Here is a 26,055-nt window from a genome sequence, read left to right as displayed (position 1 = left end):
CAGACACGCATATTGCACTTAAAGCGTAGAGAAATGAGGTTGGTCCATCTTGCATGCCACAGAAAAGGCTGACGAATGCAGTCAAACGCGAGGCTCAGCAAACAGTCGTCCCCTAGCTAGGAGTTGCTTTCTACTCAATAGTTTTAATCTTTTCTTCAAATGGAGGGTAGCAGCCCGCTCTTCGGTTGCTGATATGCTTAATTCACGCCGAGTGCCCACAGGGATATCGCATTTCATACTGGCTTTTGACATTTTGTGTTTTAATTAAGCTTACCCTCTAGGAAGTAAGATGCTAACAACTAGGCTTACCTCACTTAATGCAACATGATGGCTAGGATGAAATCTGTTGCCTGTGCCCCTTCCAAACCGGCACTCTTGTTGTGTGTAACATCTCCAGAGAGACCAGGCAGAGCTTACAGACAATGTATAAAACGAAAGATGAGAAGGGAGAGGGACAGAAAGGAAGCCCGAAGAAACAGTGAGACAGCTCTGACTAGTGTGTCAGGGACTGACTTCAGCATAGCTTTCCAAAAAAGAAAAGGAGGAGGAAGAGTTTTGTGTTAGACTCTGGTATTTTATCTCCTGCTTGCTGCAGTGACATGGCTTTGTTGAAATTTGTCCTGTCATATGTCCTGGAGCAGGAAAGCTGGTTAAGGAATAGTTTATCTGCATGTGGTTTGCAATGTTTACGCCTTTTAATCCAAACATATTTGTTTCTTTTTGTTTTGAAAAAGTTTTGAAAAAGAATAAAATGTACTGGCAATGAGGAATGACTATTGCTAGGCTTGTATAACAGTGCAGTGTGATTATGTGGTTTCTTTCATTTGCATTATGGGAGAAGAGCAATCTTCTATTCCAGGAATATAGCTAAATCACAGGTGGCCTCAAAACAATTTTCAGCATTGCCAAATATTTTTATGTATCAGATACATTATTTAAATATTTTCTTTGCCTCCATTCTCCATTTGCAGTGTATGCTAACGCTTTCTTGCAATATAGAGATGTTGGAAACATGAATGCATTAATATTTTACAGCAGGGAGTGTTCAGATTTGGTATGAGACCAGGAAAGCATTGCAGGTACCTAAGCTACTGAGGGGGCTAAAATGCCTTTTTCAAGACCAGTTGGAAAACAGAGCTTTAACACTGAAATGTCTCACAGTGCTGCTATGATCAAGGAAAGAAGGAATGTGACTATTGGGTGATCTTTTTTTTTTTTCCTCCCCATTTCCTCATGCTTGGCTTTAATTGCAAATTGAATTACAACCATTTTACAAACCACTAGCAGAAATAGTCAGGATGTACAGGTTTGAAACAGCTGTATCTTAATCTGATGGGCAGACTGATGGTAGCTAGTGATTCTGTGCTTCATGCAGGACATCTGAAAGGATGACCATTTACAAAAGCTGCTTCTGCCAGTTTGAGTAGTATCCTCGAAAGACACAACCACTTTAGTGTGAAGACTGAGCTGCATCATTTCCCTGCCCTCTTGAACTTGTTTTTCTGATGCTGGGCTACTTTGTCTTTCATTTGTCTGACGTGAAACACTCGGGTCACAGATGTTTGGGAAGTGATGAACAGAAGTTGCCCAAATGCACAATCCTATTTCCAGCACCATACAGGGTGACAAGCTGATTTAGATGTCCAGGTCAAACGATTCTTTTCGGCTGACTGCATCAACCATCCTGGGCACAGTTGTTATCTTCTGTATTAAGGCTTTGCCCTGCAAGATGCTAGGTGCTTTTTGTTATTTTCACTGGGTTGGAGAGCACAGTTAGGACATTGCTTCACCAGCCTATGGCTAATGTGTGTCACACATTTGCTGCCAGAATGGGACACCAAGCTGCCTTGCTCAGACCCTTCGAACACAATGTGGTTAATACAGCCGGATGGGATATGACTGCGGGACAAATCACTTCATGTAGGTGCTTCTGGAGAAAAGAGACTCAGAAAATGCTTTGAGAGCTTAAAAAAAGAAAGAAAGAAAAAAAAAAAGATAACTGAATGTAAGTCTCTCTTACAGGGGAGAAAATAAGGGCTCTGATCTATTCTGGGCTTTAAAATGATCAAATTGATGCAGCCTGGTATTGACCAAGTACCTGCACTGCAAATATGTATGGTACTGGCTTTACTAGTAGGAAAAACAGAAAAGCCAGTTCCTATTGTTTCCATAGTACCTCAATATAAATAGCATCCAGTGGTTTCTATGCAACAGCAGTTAGCAAACTTAATAATGTGCTTTGTGTTTATTAAAGATGGTGATTCTTGAGCTTCAGCAAGCTGGGTTAAATTCAAACTTTGTAAGAAAAACACAGAGGAGGAAAATCAATTGAATCAGAATGGTTTTCCTTTTCCCTGATGAAATTTCAAGTCTGCACACAACTGAATCCTTACAGGTTGCATCATCTATGTTTGGGCTCATTAAAGGTCCGGGAAGGAAGATTTTCATTGCCTTTACTCCTGACTGCTACTGTCTGAAGCCTCAGTTGACTCTCCTCGCCATTAAAAAGGGGATATCTGGATTTCTCTTGCAGCCTTTCATAGGTCATTTCTTCTTTTGAATGGATGCAGACAGGCAGTAGGCTGCCTGCAGATCTGGGAACAGACGCTGGCTTTGAATCCTGGATTAATTCTTTGGCCACTAGCCCATACTTGTAATAGATACTGGAAATTTCTATGTAGGTCCCGTTGTTGCTATTAAGTTTGCATGATCCTTTTAACAAACTGAACAAAGCATATATGTGTGGCAACAGCCTTGCTGGCTGCCTTCCTGAGGGTGTGCTTTGCTGGCTTTTTCCAAAAAAATAAGCACATGATTAAAAAAAAATCTGAACTTCTTGAATGGCAGCAGAAGCTTGTTTTACGATCGCATTAACAGGTTTAGACTTAACGAAGAGAGGCAGTTTCTGCTGCCTCCCAGTCACAAGTAGACTTCAGTATCTGTCTGGCTTTTCTGATTCATGAAGCAGTCTAACTGGGAGGGGTCTGCGTTTTGTGTTGGGATTTTGTGAGTGGTTTGGTTGTTCTTTTTTTTTTTTTTCCTTCATGTCTTGTGTCCAGTCTTGCTGGTCATGTAAGCCCATGAAGAAGTGAGAAGGTTTTTACATTGCTGTTTTGGTCCGAGGCTTGGGACCTTTTTATTTCCTGGCTTAATCCATTTGTGTTTTGGCCCTGTGTTTCCTCAGCTCTGTAGAGAGGGGACAGAGCCAAGTCTCCCTCCACCTGAATCATTATGCAAAGTAGTTCTAATAACAGTCTCAATTCTGTAAACATTTCTCTGTTTACTTATTTGTGTCGTTAACTTGAGTGGTCTCCTTTCCTTCAGACATAAAATCAGACATGTGTGCTATTGTTGCTTCTCAGCCCTGAGCTTTTCATCAGGCCTTGGTTATAAGCACCTCTCATACAGATGGTGTTAGAAAGTTAAATTACAATGTTCCATTACTGCATTGGCAATTGCTAAATTTAAATCTAGAATAAAGTACTGTTCAATTCCCGAAGCTCTGCACAGTCTGTTAGTCTCTGCCGTGTTAATATTCATTTATTAAATAGCATTTTCTTGAATAGTTTTTACTTAAAAGGTCATTGACGATCCATCTCTGTGCCATTGCACTACTGGAAAAGTCACTTAGGATGCTACAGGTTTCCACTAGCTTTCATAATTTCTTTTCTACTGTATCTAAATACAATCCAGAGGCCTGTAAACCCTTTGAGTGATGGTCTTCCATTAAAGCATGTTTTACACAGGCGTCGTTGAAAGCAATAATGCAGAGTGTTTTGTTCACCCCAAGCATGCCATAAATAATGCAGTGTAATTTTCACATGGAGTCATCTATATATACAATGGCAGTGCAGATAAACTATATCACTGTACAGATAAACTACATTATAGTTAGAAATTGCTCCCAAAAGTTTTGAAGTAGCAATATTTTGGGGGCTCCCGCTAAACAACAGAATGTGCTATCTGTCTCCTGCTTAAAGGACTAGGCTTAGTTAAATGAAAGGACTGTAATCCTGAGATGCAAAACCAGGTTGGGGAGGACAAAAAGCTTTTTCTAGCCTCTGATTCTCCAAAAATTAAGAGTTAGGGATTTTGGTTAAATTTGTCAGCTCTCGTCTTTGTCTTTGGAGAACTCAGCAGCTGTGTGGTTAGGTGGCCAGTAAATAGGGAAAATATCAGGAGATAGGCACTAATGAAGGCATGGTCTTGGCCTTTGGTTTTGGGAGGAATGAGGCCACTCAGGTACTCCAGAGAGCTTCTCTAAGACCGTGTCATTAACTCATTCTTTCACTCTACATCTGACTCAATTAGTGAAGTTAAAATGTTGTTTTTCTGGGTCAATGGCACAAGCTGCAAGGATTCAGTATCTCAGTGGGTGAGCGAACAGACATGTGTCTGAACTGTGGGTGATAACTAATAAGTATCTAGGTAAGTAAGGTAAGTCAGAGGTCTGCCCTGCTAGAAACCATACAAAACTGCAGAGTGACATTGTCCCTGTCCCAGATACTGCAGTTCCCAAAAGTGAAAAGAATTGAGCTGTATATGGAAGAAACAAAGCATTACCTTCACCATTTTATATAAGGGTGTAGAAAATGGATTTAGGGCTCAGGTGCTCAATACTCAGCAGCTCTCATCAAGAATTTCACACGAAGTTTTAACCAAATTTGAGATCTAATATAAAATTGCTGGCCAATTTCTCTTTAGCTTCTGTATTTGACAATATTTATGTATGTGAGTAATTTCACCATTTTCCTTGAAAATTAATTCCCCAAAAGGAAAAGACCTTTGTGAGTACACAAAAAAGCAAATTGAATAACAGCTTATAATGAAAGTTTAAAAAGGGATGGGGAGGAAGAGAAAAACTAGGTTACAAAATTGGAAGTGTTTTATGTAGAAATGGATTTCAAAATAATTAGAGTAGACGAAATCTCTTTAGCATTGTGCCTTTATTAAAGCTTGTAAAGTGATTTGAGACTACTTAGGGGACGGAACCATGAAAGTGAAACTTGTCATTGCATAGTGGAATTAAATCCCTTTTTATTTTTTAAAATTTGAAACCAACACGCAATGCTGAGGCTTTTTCATCTCAGCTGCTTCAAAGTCAGGAATTAGTTTTTATCTGAGCAACCTGTTTATCAGAAAAATCCAGAAGTTCAAAGGAAGATAACTGAAGGCAATGGAAGAGTTGAAACAGGCTCACAAATATGTTTCTGTCAAGGCTTTATTCTCTGGAAATAAGTAGTACCGCTGTTCTTAGCTGTGCATGAATAAAAAGTCAGGCGTGCCCTCAAGCAAGCAGAAAAAGATCAGTTTAACACCATTGTTAATGCTTTGACCGGCAGCCGGATGACAGACTCCAAATTTGTATCACAGGTCTGTGCAACTCCAGAGCTCAGGTTCCCAGCCATCCTGCCCCCTGGTTTGTGTAGCCTTGCTTCTCAGAGGGGCTGAAATGGAGACCAAAATTCTTGATTTCCACTTCAATTTCTTTTCAACCTGTAATGCTCTATTTTTTTCGTCGAAAACTGTGAGCAGAAGTCAGAAAGCCTTTCTCCCTTCTAACCATCAGTTTATTCTCTAACTATAGTGTCTTGGACATTTTATTTTCTCTTCATGTTAGTCATAGACTTCTTGAGACAATCCTGATTATACGTGTTCTGCTCTAGCTTGGTGAACTCTGATCTTTGTGCTTTCTAAGAGCTGACAGCAGAGCCTGGAAAATTGCATGTTTGAGGGGAAAGTAGAGAGTGAGGTATCAGAGGCTGACATAAAAAAAAAAAGTGTCCAAGAAAACGAGGGCTGTCAGGTGGTCAGGAGCAGAATTGGTGCTGCAACAGCAAAAAAAAAGTGAGTGCAGAAACTTGGTAAGACCATGGGTCTGTGCAAGGAGACCATGCTTTTCAGATAGGAAAGAATAAATACCCCATTATGACTGGTAGCAAAAGAATGGAAGTCTGCATAGGAAGGAAAAATGCCTGAAATAAGGCACTAGAAATATTAGGAAAAAACCAGCCCCTCTCCCCATGCACGGTGTTTAGAAGGGGCTAGTGCAGCAGCTGAATAGCTCACCTGCGTGGTGTGAGTAGCTGATTCCTGTCTGTGCTGGATTTAGATGTGGTGCCTCCTTGCCTGTGGTGCCTGCTTGCCTCTGGTGTATGCGATTTCTCTACGTGATCTCACAGTTACTCCTTAAAGGAAAGACATTTTAAGTACTCAATACTGTTGTAATTTAGTGCATGTATATAGTGGCAGTTCAGTTGTTCCTGAAATGATCAATTTTCCCCTGCCCCGTTCTGTGACAAATATACAATGTAAGAGATGCTAATAGGGAGAAGGTAGCCTTTGGTGCAAGAATGTGAAATTCACATTGTGCTTCTAAAAAAATTTATTTCAATTCTGTAGTGGCTCCATGCAGTGTTCAGAGTGGATTTGAGGACATGGGAAGGTTATGGCTGAGTTTGTTGGTTTTTTCTTAATGGATAAAAATATATTAAATGCTAACTTCTTTTTTTAAAAATTTTCCTTCGGTTTACTTGGTGCAAGTGGTTTGCAAAATCCGTTTGAATTTTAAAAACACTTTGGTGTTGCTGATTCTACAGCTCTGCTTGCATATCTTGCATTTTTTTCCCAGTGGTAAATATATTTGATATGTAAAGTTTCTGTTAGCTTTATTCAGGCATACCAAGGAGGAAACGGGCTTTGCTTGCAAAGATGGAAGCTGTCCAGCATTGCCATGTTACTTGTAGTGTATAGCAGTTTTTTTCTGGAATGTCTTTTGTTTGAGAGAGAGCGAAGGCATTGAACAGGAAAGCCTTGGGATCTATGTGCAGATCACTGAAAAATCCACCAGTTTTCATTAATATTACTGAGTGTCTTGACCGGTTTGTCCAACACACCATTTCCTAATTGTGTTGGTATCTGAGGTTCTGAAGTGAAAATGTGGTGCTGCTGCTTAAATGGCAGCAGTTGTACGTAGGTGGAAGATAGGTTGAAAAAAATTGGTGAGTATTTGCCATTGCAGTGTTATAAGTGTTATAAATGACAGGACTAATTGCAGTCTTAATTACAGTGGTGTAATTCTGGAAAAATAGATTAAGGCATTAAAGTTAGACAAATGTAACAGCTATTAAATGAGTGAGATAAGAACCAGGCTATCATTTTATCTCTATGCGTGCATGTAATCTGAAGACTTCTGTAGCTTTAAACTGACAGATTTGGTATTCGTTTATTCCAGATTTTTTTTTTTTGAAAAACAGACTATGAAATGTAAGCCAATAAACTTCAAGTGATTGTCACTGGTGAATGAGCAATATTATCTCTTAGCATCCAGGCATGGCACAGTGGTGATATATTTTTCCGGGCAAACACAGGCATTGTAATTTCATTACTGTGTTAAGTACACTAACTGTTTGGTATACTATGACTACATTCCTTTTCCCCTCTGAGCTTGTTCCCACATCACAAAATTAATCCTTGTTTTGACCAAAGCGTGACTCTCATGGCACGCCTGCAATATTCCTGCCAACGTTGCTCTAATAGCACTGGGGCACTCTGTCATCAGGCTACCGTCATTTCGATAATCCATGGTGGTAATACATCATTTATGTGCTATTGTTTTGATGATGTATGAATGTAATGCATCATTACAGGACTACAGCAGAAATATCCCAGAGGCTGTCATGCTTTGTAGGAGGGGAAAAAAAAAAAAAAAAAATTCTTTATTAATGTGAAAAAGAGATTAGTTATGTATGGGAGTTGAAAAGCGGGGAGGTTAGAAGGGAAGTAGAGTGAAGAGAGCGAATGTAATATAGGGATGTTTTTAATTTCCAGAGAACCTAAATCAATAGGAACTGCAGGTATTTATTAAATCCCAAACCCAGGAAATGGAATTTCTCTATTTCCAGTTGCATGCTTTAGGCATAGTATCCTTTCCCCCTCTTTCTAACTGCTGAAAGGGTGATTAAGGCAGTTTGGAGCCAGGAGACATGAACTCAGTGCTGGGCTCTGCTACCTAACGTCCTTCCCATGTCAGTTCATAGGTGCAGAATAAACACTTGATGTTCTGATCTGTCTATGCTGTTTTGTGCCCACCACTAATGTCACTGTTAGAATTACATGGATAATTACTAAAATTACTCTGTTAATAGAGAGTCCTTTTATTTAATACTGTATAGTCACATTCTGGAAGGCTACCATAAAGAAATGCAAGGCTAAAGCCTTAATGGAGTTTGCCACTTAAATAACACATGGCTCAGGCATCTGGAGTCACTGTCAGGCTCTCTGTGATTAAGGTCTTTATTGAACCCCGGCATCAGCCCTGAAGATGACTCCCTGGTTATTCGAATGACTTAGCACAACGGGAGCTTTTTGTTCTGCTAGTAGAAATACAGTGTGTGCAAAGATGGGCTACCTCTGGATATCTCAGTGGTGACTCTTTTTTTCATGAAAGCTGTGTGGAAAGACCTTTGGTTTCATACAGCATCTTTCATATTTTAGATTTCTTGTTGCTTCTCAGCTCAGTGCCAGCAATCTGGCTGGGCTGGTGGCGTGTACTTGCATTGCCTCAGCTACTATCCCAAAGCATCCAGATTTGGGAGGCTTTCTGCAGTCCTCATGAGCAGTTCTGTCTTGTCATAGATAAGGCAAACTGAGGGGTGAAGGAAGTGTAAACATTTGTGATTACTGGAGATTAATAAGAAGCGAATAAATAAAAATATATTGAACAGACTCTGTCATGGCTCCTGGGCTGGCAGGGACTACATTTTAAAATCACAGACAGGATCCTCATGAGGACCTTCTCGTCATTCTTTTCCTGCTTGCCAAAATTGTACCTCCTTTCTCCTCTTCTCATTTTAACAGGCTGTAAAGTTTCCCTCTGCACTTTTCATTCTGAACAGCAAAGTGAAAAAGCCTTTCAGACTCAGTCTCTCTCTGTTTCAGGTGATTACGAAGTCGATTGTCCTCAGATTTCTTTTCAGCCTGCCTCAGAAATCCTGGTTTCTATTTCCAGCTTTTGATCGCTAATTCTTTCTTTGGTAAAATGCCTGTCTGTGGTGCAGCCCCTCTGATTAATAATGGTTTGCAGTAATCAAGAACCAGTACCTAGGTGATAGGATACAGACATTGTTATGTGATGGGCAATACCTTCAGTGCAGGCTTAGACATCTGGGATTGGTTTATTAAGGAGAAAACTGACCAGAAAAGTGCTTGGAAAATTATTAGGGCATCTTGACATTCCATTGGGGTAGCCCTCTGAGGCTTAATCTTAGTTTTGGGGTCAAGAAATATCTGTTTATGGTTAAACAGACTTTAAGGCTGGGAAGTTAGTTTTTATACTTGTTCTGTATAACTTCAGCTGATGTGCTGCTCTTACCTAACTTTGGTTCTGACTGGTATGAAAAACGTGGAAAATGAAAATGCAGAATGAATGTACATTTGGACAAGGCTTCCATAGAGCTCAGCTCTGCATCAGAATTGGAATAAAAGAGCTGAACTATTGATAACAAGCTGTAAAAAAAATCTCATCTGAACTGTGAGTATGATGCACTTAAAATTTTTGATCTGGATGTTGTTTGGTTGGGTTTTTTTTGGTTTTTAAGTGGGTAAATTCAGCTTTTTCCTTTAAGTCTTTAATTCTCTCATCATCCCATTGATATTGGGGGAATTTTGAGTGCAGGGTTGGGTAGGAAAGACTTGTTGGCAGAAAGGAATACTGTTTCTTTGAGAAACAGGTTGCCAGTGTTATGGTTGTGTTTTCCACTGCCTCGTCCCAACTTTCATTTTTACACAACGTGAACTAAAATATCACACCTTGGAGAGGGAGAGTAGCGCTTGCAACTTTTCACCCAGAGCGATTATGCCTATTCTTATTTCATTACCACAAACTGGGGAGCTTTTAATTTTAATATCAGGAATATCAGCAGAAAATGCCTGTTACCCTGGTTGCACTGTGGGCCACCGTCTGTGCAGGGTGCATGTTCTCCAGCTCCTGCGGAGCATGGCCACGTGGGTTGGCTTACTTCACCGGTATAAGATTATTCACGCAAAATTCATGGTGTTTACATTGTAGCTTACGAATGGGCTCTGCTAATTATTGGGGCAAAGATTGCTGTTTAATACACTTGTGCAGTGCCTTGCAAGAGCCTTCCCTCTCCCACTGGAGGCCTAGGGGTGCTGCTGTAATGCAAAAAATATTCTCTCTGATTGTTTCCTCTCTGTCCTCAGCCGCCTTCATCTGCTTGTTGATCTCATCTCACCTGCTGCTTTCCTTTGTACTCCCTGCTTTCTCTTTTCTCTTCAAACAGTATAAACATGAAAGCAATGTAAGCTAATCCTCACCTTGCACGTACATCCTCAAAACAAATCCCATTTGGAACAAGCAAAGCAGTCCCTTCCTGAATGTTATCTCAGGGCTTCAGTCACTCAGTTTGGCTCCTGTACGTGACGCCAGTTCAGGTTTTGGCAGCTCAGCTAGTGTAGATATCTGCTTACGATGATCCCTGCAAGGAAGCAGTGGCTGGCATATAGACATGTAGAGCAGAAATAATTTGTCTGGCATCCATCTCTTTCCGATACGTTAGGTGACACCAGCAGTCCTCATGGGTCCTGGAGAATGTTAATACTAGAAGATGTAGACTTACAAGCTTAAGTTGAAATTTTGGAGGTGGTTCAATGGTTGTGGCTTAATTGTCCTGTGGATATGCAATATGAATGCACAAAATATAACTAAGGTATGTGGAGTTTGATAAAGGTGATGGCTCAGTTAAATCTTAAATGCTCTGAACGCAGGAACTCACACCAAGAAGGGAGTGACTAAGCAGGAACCCTTTGAATCTACAGTACTTAACGTCTCTGCATTGCCTACAAAAGAAAATAAAGCCATTTGGGATTTGTGTTTAAAAAAAAATAAACCAAAAACCCAACCAAAAAACCCAACAACAACAAAAAAACCCCAGTGATAAAAGACTGAAGAAATGGCTTTTGATCAAAACATTAAACTGAACCACAATCAAGCTCCTTTAATTGGATTCATTTGGTGTAATTTTTACTATTGTTAACTCAGTACAATGAAATTATAGACTCTAGAAGACAAATTGTACTGTGAAGTTTGACTGGGAAAGTGTAGTTTGGAATGAGCTCAGAATCAGAAATTCGGCATGCGCACATCAGCTCAGCTCGGCTGACTTCAGCACATTTCAGATGCTCCCAGAACAGTCATCCCTTTTACACCCCCTGAGGTGATTGATGCCTCAGTGTCCACTTTGAACCATTTCTGAGATAAATATGCAAAGCTGTTTGGGATTATGAAATAATAAAGCAATAAAGCCCTCACCAGTCCCATTTCAGGCCTGTGTTGAGGTTTTGATGGAGTTGAAGTGGTTCATAGTATTTGTCCCAACTCACTGCACTGGACTGAGTTGCACTGAAACACAAAAATATTAAATGTTCACGCTGCAAATATGCTTCAAGTTACCAACCCAAGACTTAGCACTGAGGGAAGAAGAGGAAAGAAGAGAGCGTGAAAAAAGCATCCATTGTTTTCAGCCAAAAGATGTTTGGTACTTTATCATTTCCAGTCTCTTCCTCTCTCAGGATCAAAACCTGATCCCTTGTTCTGTATTTACAGGCATCTTTAACATCTGCTTTCCCCTTGATTCAGTTTACTAGACCTAAATGTTGGCTAGGTAAAATACACATGTAGGGTATTCTGTGTCTTACTGTCTGAGTGCCATCTGATAAAGAAAGGGGTAAAGAGAGGCTGTGATTCTGAATAAAGATTTATCTGATGTGATCATGCCTTCCTTTTCAATTACTGTATATTTCCGAAGTAATTTTTAGACAAAGTATCTGAGATTGTTTACCTTCATGCCTGTTCGGCAAACTATGGTTGAGGATTCTAAATTACATGTAATTTTTTGGTTTTCCCCAGTTAAACTACTGGGAATAGACACAGGGCTAATTAACACTGCATAAATGTTTATCCAGAAGAATCACATCATGGAAATGAGGATAAAACCTGGGAGTTTCACTTTGTCTTTAAATATTTTACAGAAAGCTGTACTAACTGTTTTAACTTGCTTCTGTTTATTATCATTGCAGAGATTATTTCCCTGAGAAAGTTGGGCTTTCCGGTATTTAGAATGGCTTTAAACTGAGGAGTCCGGTCATGTATTTTTAGCCCAGGAAGCTATTTTGTGAGCAATTGTTTTAGCACACTCCCAATCTGTAGGATTTTTTTCTATGAATCATCCTGTGAAGCTTCTTGAATGGATGAGACATAGGCAGGTGTGAATATGTGGTGATCCAGGCAAAGCTGGACTCCAAGCTGGTCTCAGGATGTGCTGAATTTAACTGGGTTCATATGTAGGTGGAAAATATGTGGTCACTGAGTTTTCATACACTTGACTTCTTTCACTGGTTCTTCAAATGGTTATATAGGTCCAGCGAAGGAAAATAAGCTTCTGGTTCATAGCTATGACCCACACATGGCAAACAATTGTGGAAGGGACAGAAGTAGCAAGCATTGCTTGTGTTTCATGGCTTAGAGGAGTTGTCTGGTTACTGGCAGATGGCCAATGCACCAGTTGGTGTTTCTCCATTTTCCGTTCGCTTTCACCAGAAATTTCATTTTTAGCAAAATTGGAGTCTGCATGTGTGGTTGTCATTTAGTGCACACCAAGCTGAACTTTCTTGCAATAGCAGTTTGTGGTCGGGTTTATGGGAAGTGAGCTGTAGTCTCTTCTCATTTGTAGAATTTGAAATGAAGTCCATAAAGAGACAATGTGCATTTGGACCTCCCACATAGCACAGGTCAGAAGATTACAGCTATTAACTTCACACTGCAAGTGTTAATTACCATATACACAATGTGCTTAATTCTCTTTTCAAAGATGTTATTGTTTACTGTAAGCACAAGTTTATTTTCATCACCTTAGAGTGGAGTTATTCTTACCTCGCTAAATGCATTGAGGCAGAGATATTGTGGCAAGCCATCGTTTTTAGATGTACTAATGATACACTTGCACATACGTAACCGTGACAGAAACACCAAAGGTAATGAAATGGAGTAATTTGCCTTTTTGTGAAGGGAACCTATGGCAGAGACACACAATGAAGCTGCCTTTATTCTCTTCCTTTCAGGAAATTCAGATTCTGTCTGAAAACATTATTCTCCTCTAAGTTGGATCGGTTTTTGGTGATACCATTCAAAGTCAGAAGCAATGCAATTTAAATTAATATGGTTACAACTCTGTAAAATTGATAAAAAAGCCCCCTGAACTGGGGAGTAGCGTTGTTTGCATCCAAGCAGATGGTCTGGCGGCTACTCTAAGTGCATTTTATTCTTTGGCAAGTGATAAGAGTTCTAATTTTCTGCTACTTTTAAATGACTTTGTATTGATGTTTTATTCAGACTTCAGCTTTTTCATGCAAAAAGAGCAAGAGTTTTATTTTTCATGAAGAAAACATGGTTGAGCACATCTCATTTTGTAATCAGAAGTAGGAAAAGGGATAAATTTCAGGGAGGATTTCATATGTTTTTGAACACGAGCTAGATGTATAAAGGGTTGGATCATGTGGAAGTTGTAAGAAATGGGAAAATAATTCTGACACTTGCAACACTTAGTCTGATTGTCCCTTTGACATTTTCTGACAGACTCAGATGGAAATCAAGCCGATGTAGCAAAGGTTCTATCAAAGTGCAATGATTGGAACTTTCCCACAGAAGTACAACATTTTTGCAGATTCTATTAAAAGTCCAGGCTAACTTATCTATTAATGCTTGAACTTTATGCTTTGCTCGAAATCCTGCACATCTAGGAAATACAAGAGGTCTTTTTAGACTTTCTGCACACACTTTATTTCTTCTGGTGGTCCCACTTCATTAAACATACATATCTTCTCATTTCAGCTGGTTTAGCTTGTACACGAAATGCAGGGTATGCTATGTATTCACAATTCATAAAGCGTCCTTCCCAGTAGTCTAAGCAGAAAGTCTCAATTGCCACATGCCACGTTACAGAGAGCAGAGCTGGGGGAAGAAAGGTTGGGAATCTGTGTGTCCTTGAACATCTCAATCCACCAAAGAAAGCTGTTCATGGATTTAAGGCAACCATCAGGAACTTGAGAGCAAAACATTCTATTCTCCACTCAGCCGCGGTACCCAGCGTGACCCCAGACAAGGTTTTTCCTTCTGAATTTCAATTCCCTCCGTAGCAATGTCATCTTTCCCAGTGCTATTAGTGTCAGGCTGAATTTGTTAATGTCCATGAGCCACTCAGGTACTACTCATAGCTTAACGAGTTTGAGGTGTAGTGGAACAGTGCAGAACAAAAAGCAGGTGGTGGTAGTGAAGAGCCAGGCTCAGCAGTATTTTACTGTATTTACTTTCCAAGCACTTTAAAGACATAGGCCAGATACCACTAACAAATGCTCCCAGAAGAAATGGTACACTGGTTCACAGTGTGCACAGACCAGGTTGCCTGGTTTCTAGTTATCTGGTACGAATTATAATTGCCTTTTTAAGGTAAGCTTCGGGTTTGTAAGTCAGAAGCATGTGTCATGGTGAATACTTTTATGCCTTTGATCAGTCGTGCTCCCCTGAAGATAAAGGATTTGCAAGCAAATTGTCTTGTGACTTGTAATTAAATTGCACTCTTGAACATTCTGTCAGGGACTAGGAAGGAAATCTGTCTTTGAAATATTGTTAAATAAATTTAGATGAAATGTTGAACAATTTTGATGTTTCTTGACAATTACTTTTTTTTTTTTTTAAAGCAGTTCATTATATGTGTTATCTGAAGGTCTTTTATCCAGCATTTTAACCTCAATGACTGTCGCTGCATATGGGCTGTGTAAAAGCTGAGGGATCGGTTTCACTGCACTTGCAAACCCTGAAGTCAGATCTCTTTAGCCAAATACACCGTTATTTTCAGTTGGGTTTTTGACCCCAAAGTTCATACTGAATACTACTAACATGCATGAATATCCCTACTGCACAAATGCTACTAATTTGTTTTGTGTGAGGAGTAATGTGGCCTATGGATTTACCCCTTTTAGATACTACTGTGTTCCAAAATCCAGAATACCTGGATGTACAGTTCTGAAACTGGGGAAGATTGCTCCAAATACGAACACGATCGTTGTAGTTGGCGCACATCGTGTATGTAGTCAGGAACACCAGTACCATGTATGTTATTAGGTGATGCCTCTCTTGAAAGGACCATCCTCATTTTGAGAAGCCCTGCACGAGAGTTGAATAAACTTAATATCCAGTTGTGAGCTGCCTGGTAGAGGTACGCACTGACCCCTCATCCAGTCAAGCATGCCTCCCCGTACACCTTCCATGCTCCTTCAAAATCAGACAATACTTGCATTGAGCTGAGGCAGGGTGTTTCAGTGAAATGTGAACTTTAATGTCAAGTGAGAAGAGAGCCAAGAGCTTAGGATTCAAGTAAAAAAAGGCAAACTGCTATGTAATGATTTCTTCTGACATTAAGAAAACATTGCTTTAAATATGGGGGTTCTTTAATGACTATGTTCGATTGCTTGAGACAACCTATGCACGGTGAAATCTTTTTAATATACAGTATGAATGGTTCTGTTATCATACGTATTTCCAATTTGTGATTAAGCACCTTTAAGAAACAGCTCACAATTAAAGTGTCAGTGCTTTCTTGAATAGTCTTAATTTCAGTAAGCTTTTGATGCTTTATTCATGGAGAATATTAAAAGGCACTTAGTCATCTGTGAAAATATATGCATGGTATATAAGGTCAGAGTCAAAAGGATAGATGAGGAATAGCAGTCAGAGGTGCCAGTTCTCATGGGAGGAGAGATTTAACAATTTTCAAGAGTTATTTCAAAAGCAGCAAAATATGTATATGTTAATATAATTTCAGGTAATTATCTTCCATTAGCTAATTTGTGGCTCAGTAATTGGAAGGCTAAAAACTCAAAAACCCTGCACATATTTTATGTGGGCCAACCCTATTGGCAATTTATTTTTATATTCCCTTTCTTTGTGCCAAGTCAAGTATTCTCATTTGTCTTGGAGGAACCTGGCTGTCTGATTTGGGTTTTTTCTAGGTGTGGGGTGTGGTGGTGGGTTTTTTGTATTTTTAGTTAATTTCCTACATAAATGTTAAACAGATGCTGATTTGAACGGTAGCCTGCTATATTAATTAGTGCACATAATGAATCTCAGAAAAATGTAATAAAGGACTAATTGGTGTCAATACAAGTAACACTGACAAATGCCGCCTTGTATAATGTAAGCAATGTTCAGTATCGCATAAGCAAGAGGGGAAAAAAAAATCCACCTCCCGTGGGGAGTACTCTGCCATTTGATTTTCTTCTGGAAGAAAGGCTTTAGCTGGGCGCTAAATAAATAAGACAGTGAACGTATGAAATACAGGTGCTCATCAGCCTTGGTGGCTGTTTGCATTTGATTTTTTTGATTTCTGCCCAGGAATATTTGTTTTAAGTTCAGGAGTGTTTGAGCTGTGACAGTGCAATATTGAAACTAAAGGTGATGGCACCCTGCCTATTGTATTTCTTTCCTGCTGTAGAAGAAAGGTATCACGGGGTGGTGACCTGGTTTTACATTTCCTAGACAGGGACAGTGCTCAGGGCACTCCCATGGCCTCCAGAAATCCTGAGTGTGTTCGCGCACACCTGACGCTGAACCTAAACCCAAGGGTGGTCTGGAGTGTTGTGTGGCCCTACTCACTCACCTGCCCAGCTGGAACCTCTCTGCTGACTTTCCTAAGTTTGATTTCAAGTTATGTGAAAAGGGATAAACTTGGTGGCTGGTGCCGCGAGATGCCAAGAGCTCTCAGCTCCTGGTGAAGCCACAATGTTCCATGGAAATAGCTCATCAGACAACCGTTGTAGTTTGATACTGTCCCTTTCCCCAAAGCTCAGGGCTTCTGTCGAGTGTGGAGTAGGCAGAAATGACTGAGAAGGAGGTGCCAAGAGTGAGGAAAGGAGGAAAAACATAGCTTTTGAGTTCTTATGCTGCTTTCCAAATCCTTATATGTTGACATGTTCTATCTTCATTGCTTTGCCAGAAAGTCTTTTCTCCAAACGTATTTATTAGCACCCAGCTGCCTAGGCTTTCTTAACACCAGTCTCTCTTGCCCATCAAGCTCTTGCCATGGGATTTCCTAATAGCTTAAGCATGAGTTATCAAGGTCAATATAGAAATAATGTTGCGCTCCGATGTGGAATTTCTTGTTTTTCCTGGTAGCACTAGTAATGGCTCAGTTACAATAACACTGCCTTGTCTGCCTTTTGCTGACATAGTATATTTCCCAGTTTAGGGTGATGTTTTTGACATGTTCTTTATTTCCTTTACTTAAGGAGCTCTGAGTAAATTTCTTTCTTGTTTCATTCTCGGCAAGGGTCTCTTGATGGTTCATTAGTCCTGATGCCCGTCGCTTCCCTGCTCCTCCGTCCTTAAGCACATTTCCTCTGCGCTCTTCTGTTTGCTCGCGTGCTCCTACCCTTAAATAAAACCCCACCACCCTGATAGTATTTCAAATGAGACTTTCAAAGAAACAGAACATCAGAGACAGGCAGGAAAGCTCTGGGTGAAAAGAATGAATTTAGCAAGCTGGGTTGTTTGCTCTTTATCCCCCATCCCAATCCTAATTAAATTTTCTGTAAAATTAATCCAGAGCTTACTCAAAGCTTGGGTTTTTATCTAGTTCATTCTTTCTTTTGCCTTTTCTCAACCACCTTCTCTTCGTCCTCCCCTCTCGCCCTACCCCATCCCTACTAGTGGAATTCAGAAGTTCTCAAACAGACCTATTTCAGGATCCCTGGTTCCCCTACTGTCCGTTAGACAGATTCACAGGGCTTCTAGTCCCCCCTTTTGCCACTGACCTGCTCTGTAACCTCCCCTTTACTTATTCTGCTTGATTATAGCTGTGACAGGTTCAGGGCAGAAGTAGTCCCATGGGATGTGAGTCTGTACCACACCAAGGATCCAGAGCTGTGGCTGAAATTTCTATTGCTTTCAGTAATTCCTTTCCAAGTAGTAATTGGCTGAGGAATGGAGGCTGGGAACAGGTTTTTAAAAAAACTCAAAAAAATCCCACCAAAACCCCAACAAACAATAAAATTCATAACCTTATTCCTTTCTTTTTTTTTTGTTCTCTCCTTGAACAGTTTCCCAGAAGAAATATGTACGTGTACTTAAATAAGGACCTGTTCGAGTGTATGTGTGCAGATTTTTTTTAATATTCATACCCTTGCTCAATGATGCAGATAACTAATTTAGCAAAAAGCATAATATCCAGAAATGGTTATATAGCATCCTCACGTATGTTCAAAATGCTCAGTATTTGGGTCTCTAATTTTGTCTGTAGCCTTTAGCTACAGGAGTATTATTAATAAGCTCAGTGTTGTGTATCTGCAGATGTTCCAAGATGTCTTTTCCTGGGGAGTTAGGTAGCATACTAAATTTTCATGCAAGCAGCCTCTCCACCACAAAGGTATAAAATCGGAAAACTTGGGTAAATCCACTAAGGCAACTGAAGGAATATGGTTATTTTAGGCAATAACTTTAATAGAATGGGCATATACATAGCAATAAACGTCCTCTCAACTTTACAAAGAGCCTGGCAGGGTCACAGCACAAGGTGTTTATTACTGTAAGAGTCGTTAGTGCTGAAAAGACAGATTTGAAGGCATTTGGATTGTCACTATCAAATGTCATCTTTGATATAAAAATGTAAATTTCACAAGTGTCTGTCGACGCTTTGTTATAATTTAATTATCAGAACAAGCACTTTTTCATCTAGCGGGTGCTGCTCTCAGCAAATTGAAAAGGGAGACAATTAGCAACTGCCAGTTTCCCAACTATATGGAACTGTTGCAGCTTGGTTTTTTTTTTTAGCAGGTACTTGAAGTGATGCTCCCTTACGGGATCAGCCGAAAAACCTACACGGTACTGGAGGAGTTCTACTTCAGGCTTAACCACTGACTCAGTGACTTGCCCAGCCTCGTAAATTATGGGCAGCACTGGGAAGTAAGAGGCAAAAATAGATTCAGGTGGGACTTCTACTTCTTTACAAAATCAGTCTGAGAGTATCTTGTAGACTTAGGGCTCAGTTCACCTTTGTTTGTAACTCTGAGCTGGCTGGAGTTATTCCTCACTTGGGCAGAGGTTATTCTTCTGCCTCCATACAAAATCTGTGGAGGCTCTCGTGTGCATCAAATACTTCAGAAAGCTGCTGAGAAACTTGTTGTAATACATTTTCAGAGCCCGATATTTCATCAATGCTGCTAATCCATGTCTTTATTACATGCTTTAGATCTTGGGACTACTATCAGTCATTCATTTCTTGATTTCTGTTTCCCAGGTAGGGAAATAATTAAGAATTGACTTTGAAACCAGGAAACATGTAACCACTCATAAAATAAATAAAAATTATTGAACTGAATCAAGCAGGTGAGGCTTGTCAAGGATTAGTAATGTAACTGATTTGTAGCCTGAATTCTGTCACTAACTTTATAGAACCAACCACTTTATGAACAAAGTAATTGACTCCCGGATGCCAATTATGCCCTGTACGAGTTAGTTTTTCATACCGCATATACATTATTTCATCAAATGTGGGTTTCGCAGTTTATACGCGAAATTCCACTTTAATTAACTCCAGTAAAAACTGAAGGGTCCCCATTCTCTGAGATTAAAACCCTCAAAAACACCCCAACAAAGAACCCCCCCCAAACCCTCAGAACCTGCCCACTGCACAAGGGGAAACCTGTGTCAGTTCGCTTAATTCATCTATTCAGTGTTCCTTTATCCAACATTTTAGAACAGGAATAAGAAAATAGTGCCTATCTAGTATTGAAGTGTTGCTGCACCTGTTCTAATTCTCCTCTTTTACTTGCGAGAGCCGTGGGGTGATGTAGGTGCTTGATGTTTACAGGACCAAAGTCAGATGTGCTTTTTCTTGCTAAGAGAGTCTTAAGATACGGTCATTTAAAGTGCGGAGAGATTTCCAAAGTATTTGTCAGGTAGTTATATGAGGAAGAAAAAAATCCTTTATAATTTGTATTTGTGTTACTCTGACATATGCAGCAGATTATGCTAACAGAACGGTTTATGGAAATGAAGCCGAACAACTGGCAATGAAAGTGTTATGCACAGAAGTGCGTAAGTGGCACCTTGCAGAAGCTGACTGACAAAGTATAATAAATATTTGACATGCCCTGTAAATATGTGACACTTGGTCAAAATCCGTTTGAGTCACAAAGCACCTAGAGCGTAATAAAGTGTAATAGCACCATTTGAATTTCACCCATTTGCTTATGGTGTTTTATTATTCAGATCTCTCAGCAGTAGAGTTTTGAGCTCTAAATTCACAATTTAAAGCATGGGGCTTCAAAAAGTATCAAAGGACTGGCTCCCTTAGATGTGAAAGATAGATTTAGTCTCCCAGTATTTATAATTTTCCATCCTTTTGGCACAACTACAGCTTGTGCTGAAAGCTCTCCAATGAATCCATGTCCTCTGGAATGGAAGGAAAAGTTGTAAACTCTGTGGCCTCGTTTGAGCCTCGTGTGAAATACTGAGCAGGGTGCACAACTGAAAGGGAGAGAAACAAAACAGGGCAGCCAGAAAGAAATTAAACGGGGACAACAAACCCCAAGGGAGGGACGTATTTTTTTGTTGCATTGTAGTAGATGAAAGTTGGGTGAAAGCAGTGATTTAGGCAATCGATTGGTGATCAAGGAAAGAAGCAATAGCTGATTTTGTACTAACTTGCCTTTAGGAAAAGGTTCCTTAGCCCTTATCGTTAAGGTTGGTGCAGGTCATATAGTAGCTCTTTAGAGGAGGGGAATGCACTGCTGGCTGTGATTAATCAGCTGCTTCTCTCCTGGAGAAAGCTGCAATCAGCTCACAAAGCAGGGGGATGCTCAGGGGGAGCTCTTGCAGGAACAGTAGGGGGGAAAGTGTGGTTGAGAAAATAGAAATAAGGAGACAGAAGCTGCTTTAACTTTTTTGAGCAGAAACTTGATTGATGTTAAAACAATAAATGCACCTCTGGAGCCAGGGACTGAAATACAGATATTGATGTGCTGCTTTGTAGATAAAACAGCTTATGAGGGGAAGAGCGGAGGCCGCAGCAGGTTCTAGTGCCATGTCAGCGTTGCTCTGCAACAAAACTCTTGTTTATTTTTGGAGGTCCCTCAAACTGTAAGAGTATTCGCCGTAAGTCTGTCCGCCATAGATGTGCTGATAGGTTCCACAGAGTAACAAGAGCACTTATTAAATCTTATGCTGGCTCCTTTTGAATTAGTTTTGAATGGTTCTTTTCCCACAGCTTTCTTCAGCCAAGTAGTTACTTAGGCTTGTAGCTGCTGTGAAACACAAACTGCGCTGCCCACCCTGGGTTGTTTATTTTGGGGGGTTTGCAATAAAGTGCAGGTAATGCTGAGAAGGACAGTTTCAAATGCGTGTACTGTTTTTATCCTCTTTCAAATGTCTAGAGGCCCGTTTCATGTGAAAATTAGTGTGAAGGCAGGCAGGAATCCCGCATACGGACTTCACCAGGAAGCATCACAAATCTAACACAGCATTTGTTAGTAGCCTATAGGGAAACTTTGCTTGCTTGCCTTTAGCAACGCAGTTGTTCTCTGCCTCTTCTGGGTCGATTATTCACACAGTAATAATAAAAATTTTCTTTAGATTAGCAGTGAAAATAAGTAAGAGGAAAATCTGATATACAAGCTGGTCATACCACCAGGGCAGTGCTGAAGCTACTATAGTATTATAGGGACAGAAGCTGGCTCAATGCTATTTAATTTGAACTCATAGAAGCCGGTTGGTTATTCTGGGCATGCATGCATCCCCGCACAATTAGATATATGTTTGCCCTTGTTCTGTTTGTGAAATAGCCAAGTGAGGTTTAAATTCTTTCTGCCGCAGCAGCTTTTTGCCAATGTAACTAAGCCTGAATTCAAGGAATAGACTTTATTAAAGTTCATGGACCTGATTATTTTTAGTTGACTGTTAGGAGCTTTGTCCCAGTTCAGTTCCCAGCGGATGGTTGTCCAAGTTACAAAACCTGCCATTACAATTGGCGCTAATTGGGCCCCTTGTTGCAGTGATAACATGGTTTCCAATAATTCAGTGGCCCAGGCGTTTGAACCCCTCTCTAGGCAAATGCTCATTAGCCTCCGATGGTATTTGCTCTGAGCATAGGGACTCATTCAGCAGAGAAACTTAGATGAATGGCTAAGTAGTGCAGTGGAAAGCAATAAGAGGTATTTGTGTAATCTCCCTCCTTGGAAAGCTAGATGACGGTGTCGCTGCATTTAATGACATTTCTACAAATATTGAGCTTGTGTGTCAGCATGAAGGGACATTTTCCTGGCAATCTCTCAGCTGCTTTGCCACTCCGCTCCACGAAGCAGCTGGGAATCTGTATGACCAGGGAAACTGTTGGTGTAACATGATGATCGTTTGTCTTCCATCATGCAGTCTCACCCTCCACCCCTTTTCCAGAGGCAGAAGAACCAGGCCCTCTTCTCTCTGTGCTCAGCCTTTGGGGCCGTTGTGCATTTCTTAGCAGCAGTTGACATCTTGGCCGAGTCTGGAGGCTGATCTTCAAGGGTGATCGATCCTGGGAGCTAGCAGGGTGTGTTATACTAATTAGCTAGTTTGCATAGAGGTTTACTGTCTATACATGAAGCTGAATACCATTTGAAATCTAGGCTTGTTCTATTTTATACTATTTTATTATTGCCTCTCAAGTAGCTTTTGCAGGCTCCACCATGCAGAAAAGCAAGTCAATACAGGCCAAGTTCAGCAGTTTGTTTTCAGTGTATGTAGAATTAAGCACATGCCCTGTTGTGCGGTGAAATCTTGTCCTGATGCAAAGCAGTGGAATTATAACAGTGGGCACGAATATGATATTCCTTAATACATTGAAGAAAGGTCTGCTGTCTTCTAGTAGACTGTAAAGTAAATATTTCCCTCCAAGTTTTAATCTTCTTTCACCTTCTTTCTCAATTTTATAACTTCTGTTAATCCCTTTGGTTCCTGCTTGCTTTAGTCCAACAGATTTTCCATATGTAGGGAAAAAAACAATTTTATACTGCACGGCTTTCAGTTGTAAGTCAATGGCAGATTTATTGGTGTTTTCCAGCGGTATGTTACATATACTTTTATTTATATTTGTGATCAAATACTGGCCAGGTACCTGGTAACTGAAAGGATACTTAAGCAAATAAATGTCACCCTTGCCTAGAAAGAGAAATAGGACTGGAAAGAGCTTAGCTTTAGTCAAATTTGTGGAAGATATATAGGAGATCTTCACGTTTGTTTTTTTTTTTTTTTTCTTCTGTGCAGTCTGTAGACTTCGATAACACATGCAAGATACTTTTTGTAAAAATGATTGGTCCGTATTTCTAGGGCTTGGTGATTAATAATTAATGAATCGTGTCACAGGTGGTTTTACATTGCATATTAAGTATGTATCAGTCATTTATTTAAAACAAGTGTCAGTAATTTATACATAGGAATGGGTGATGGGTAGGAAAATATCCGCAAATCTGTTTCCAAGTGAATGAACAGGTTTGAAAATCCCATCCCAAAAGTGATTTAATCTTTAGAGTCTGTGTAATTTTCATTAAGGGAAAAGGCAGAAGTACAGGCAGATCTGCAAGCTGTCAGCATCGCTGAGTTTGTACTTCTGAATGAGATTCCTCAGGGACAGGGTGTACAAGAAATACAAAGGACATCAGGAGCAGTTCCTCTCCATACAGACAGTTGATGTGGGAGGGGAGAAACAGTGAAATAATCTGTATGAATTTAGAAAAGAAATGGGGATGAGGCCTTAGCTGGAGAAATGAGTGTAGTCAGATTTTTTTATTCTTATTTTTTATTTATTGGGAGAATAAAATACATCTGTACTACCGAAGGAGGGAAGCAGGTGTATTGGATCAAAGGGAAGAGTGGGCCAAGGGATGAGAAGGGAGATCAGGAGGTAGAGTGAAATGGCTGTGGATGTAAAGGAGAGTAGGGGAGGGCATTCCTCGGAGTGTTCTGGGAAGGAGGAGGAAATTTACAGGATAGAAGGAGAGTCCAAGGAAGAAAAACAAGGTGGGTCACTGGCAGTCAGTTTTCTTCTGGGGAAAAAAAACCTCAAAACTCAGATTACAATGTGGATGAGAGAGATGGAGACCAGAACAGGGGACAGTTTGCAGAGTAACTGATGGTGAGGGGAGTGACTGCTCTCAGTAACTTATCAAGTTATTTATTCTAAAGTGCCACAGGATAACATGGAGAAGGTTAATTAAGAGCTGAGCTATCCACTATTCAGGGTGGAACTGTACTTTAAACAGGCTCAAGCAAGAGAAGCTTTGCTTTTGAAGGGGTCTCAAACTCCAACAACTGGATTTCTTTTTCCCCTTAGCTCTTTCCCTATTCTGTTTTCCAGTTGCTTCCTTCTTTGACTGTGCCTTCTTCCTATCCTGTCTTTAAGACTTGAGACCAATTAATACTGCAATATGTTTCCAAACACAAAATCTCCTCGGCTGTTTCCCAGGAATCCCGCAGGGTGTGCGCTTGGCGGTCTGTGTCTGTGCTGACACCATGATGTCTTGCTGTGTGGTGCATTGCCATGGAGATGGGGATTGCCATGGCAACTTGCACCTTCTCGAAGGCAGCAATGAAGGCTGAATAAAAGGAGCTTTGCAAAAGTGAAATAGTAAAATCTCGGGATCTGATACTTAAACATCAAAAAGAAGCCAACAATTTTCCTGGTCTGGCATGCTCCTCCTTTGCTTTGAGGATAGCATTAAATGTTTAAATAAATGGAGTTTTCTTAGTTTAAGTATTAGTAAATAATCTTTTGAACAGGCTTGGCATTCATACAGGGCTTAACAAAAAAGGAATATATTGAGGAACAGCCACTGCAAATTAGCAGTTGCTGTCTGTCTTTCTGCTGCCAGGGAATTTAGAGGCAATCAGTTCAATAGATATCGGTGCCTCAGTTTCCACAACCATAAAATGGGCATGCAAAGCAGATGAAAGAAGGATAATGTTGTTGTGGGAGGGGGCTTTAGGGGATGGGTAGGGGAAGAAATAGCACCAGCAGCTAGCAGTTTAGTAGGGAGGGACCTAAGAAATGCCTGCTGGGCCATCCTCTCGCTGATGAATGGCAGGCAGCGGATGGAGGAGATCTAGCCTTGCACATAGGCAACGCAGTACCGTGCGGCGTTGTAGTTACGGGGTTTTGCCTCCTTGCCTTCGAGTGGGAAAATCCCCATCTCCTTGCTAACACAGGTACCGCATAGCCCTGCTTCCAAAACTGGGGCATCTCTGGTCTCTGCAAACAGACCACTTGGCTATATCAGAGATTTAATGTCTTGCCAAGGAAAGCCAGAATTAAAAAAAGCTCACTTGCTGTATGTGCTGGTCAGAGTTTTAAAAAACTCTGCTATGTATGAGAAGATAACTGAGCAGATCATTAAAATCTTTTCTTTGTTTTTCTTAGGTTAACTTTCTTCAGAATAGAGAAGCTGTTTTCGTGTATTTTCCATATGTGTTTTGCAAGTTCTGAATGACATTTTAAAATATCAATAAGATACATGCTTTAGAAAAAATTACTTTTCAGCCACTACTAACTAGGTGTTTGAGAATTTTTTGTTAATCTATGCCTTTATTTTTTTAAATAAAAATCCAGATGGAGAACATAGCCAATAGTGTTGTAAGCCATATGATCAGGAAACTATTACGTAGCTGGTCTTCTTACCTTTAGTTAAAACCAAACCGAAACATATATAATTATACGTATAGAAATGTTTTTTTTTGAATGGTTCCAGCACCGATTTATTTTTGTGAAAGGTAGACATGAACTATGAAGGAAGATTTCTTTGGTGCAACGGTAGATGCAGACATTTTTTTTGTGGAAGTGGAGAGAAAAAGGAGAAGAATGTGCTTTTCTGGCTGCCTGTTTTCAGCAAGAAGGAGGTCCTCTCTGAAAGTATTTTACCTGACAGACTAGCAAGCTGAAGCGTACCATTTATAACTGC

This window comes from Leptosomus discolor, chromosome 23 (genome assembly GCF_034619465.1).
Source record: "Leptosomus discolor isolate bLepDis1 chromosome 23, bLepDis1.hap2, whole genome shotgun sequence".
In the NCBI taxonomy this organism is placed as follows: domain Eukaryota; kingdom Metazoa; phylum Chordata; class Aves; order Leptosomiformes; family Leptosomidae; genus Leptosomus; species Leptosomus discolor.
Note: the sequence above shows the minus strand (reverse complement) of the source record.